Source organism: Chinchilla lanigera, unplaced genomic scaffold, assembly GCF_000276665.1.
Source record: "Chinchilla lanigera isolate Chin_1 unplaced genomic scaffold, ChiLan1.0 scaffold00177, whole genome shotgun sequence".
Classification (NCBI taxonomy): Eukaryota; Metazoa; Chordata; class Mammalia; order Rodentia; family Chinchillidae; genus Chinchilla; species Chinchilla lanigera.
The window spans coordinates 1,107,970-1,109,630 of NW_004955578.1; the positions used below are offsets into that span (position 1 = coordinate 1,107,970).

Sequence of the window (1,661 nt, forward strand, 5' to 3'; positions counted from 1 at the left end):
TTGACTATGGACAATTCCCCCAACATTTAGAAAAGCAGAGGAAATATATCAGGCTATCAAACGCTTTTTTCTGATAAAGGAAGCAACTATAAAAGCTTTTATTTGTTCAAAATAACCAGGGCTGGGGCTGGGAATTTAGCTCAGCGGCACAGCGCCTGCCTGGCAAGCACAAGGTCGTGAGTTCGATTCCCCGTACCGGAAAAACAAACAAACAAAATAACCAGGGCTATAGATGCAAAACAAACAAAACCCAACAACCCCCCAAATACTACTTTCAAAATCAACATACTAAACTTGGTTTTCATTAGAATGCTATTTAACACTATTAAATCAAAACCAAGACCCATATTATATATTTAATATAATATATAAATATATTAATATATTATTAATATATTATATAGAAATTATTGATATATTAATATATTATATACATGTAAATGATGCAAGTTATTGAGCTTCATCTTCTGGACAAGAATGGCAAGTTAGTCTCTCTTCGTAAAAAGCAGTTACAATCTAAGGACATTTCATATTTGCCTCTTTTGCCAGCACCAAGTCAGCCTCATTCGAATCTTTCCATTTCAAGAGGAACATCAATTTTCCACCACCGTCTGTGGCACTAATCATTCGTTCAGGATCAAGACCTCTGGCAAAGCCTCCGGGTTTGTCAGCACCATCTCTTTTTTTCTTTGATTTACTATCGTGAGATTCACTGGCAGATGAAGATTTTCTTTTTGTACCATCTCTTTCTTTACCAGCTTTTTGAGAATTAAGAAATGCTTCAATTAACTCTGGACACTCTAAATTTTCTTCAGGTTCCCATGTATTGTCAGCATCTGTGAATCCCTTCCACTTCAGAAAATACTCCACCTTCCCTTCCAGTACTTTCTCTACCACAAATTCTTCAGGCTCTGGTTCCTCAACTTTTTTGCTTTTTCTATGTTGTTTCTCTCCCATTTCTTGCAATACAGTTTTATTGGAGGCCATTTCTTTTTGTTGTTGTTGTTGTTGTTTTTTTTTTTGGTTTTTCTCCGGTACCGGGAACCGAACTCACGACCTTGCGCTTGCCAGGCAGGCGCTTTTGCCGCTGAGCTAAATCCCCAGCCCCTGGAGGCCATTTCTTATCGCAGACTTGAAGAGCTATTACGTCCGTGCGGCAATGGCGCCTGAGGGTCCCTGGAGAGAAGCAGGGAAGAAGGGAAGGGGGGAGAATGGGGCGAGGACCATGATCTGGGCCTTCTGGGCCTGCTGTTTTTGTATTGGTGATTGAACCTAGGGCCTCTGCTCTTAGCTACATCCCTAACCTTGTTTTTGAGAATTTTGAGACAGGGTCTAGCTAAATTGCCCAGGCTGGGCTTGACCTGGGGAACCTCCTGCCTCAGCCTCCTAGAGTGCTAGAATTACAGGCATGCACCACCATGATGAGCTTCACTATGTGTATTTTAAAAATGAGTGTGTTGGGGTCAGGGATATAGCTCAGTGGCACAAGTGCCTGCCTGGCAAGTGCAAGGTCCTGACTTCGATCCCCGGTACCAAAAAAAGTGCGTGCCCTCTAGCACCTGGCTGTAGTTACAGAACTGATTGTGCTGCTGGCTTCGGTTGGGTTGTATCTGTGTGTGTGTGTATGTGTGTGTGTGTGTGTGTGTGTGCGTGTGTGTGTG

General features: G+C 42.3%; 1 pseudogene; it reads right to left on the reverse strand.

The window, feature by feature from the left end:
- Positions 1-426: 426 nt before the first annotated feature.
- On the reverse strand, positions 427-1,034 carry LOC102021063 (annotated as a pseudogene).
- Positions 1,035-1,661: the final 627 nt, after the last annotated feature.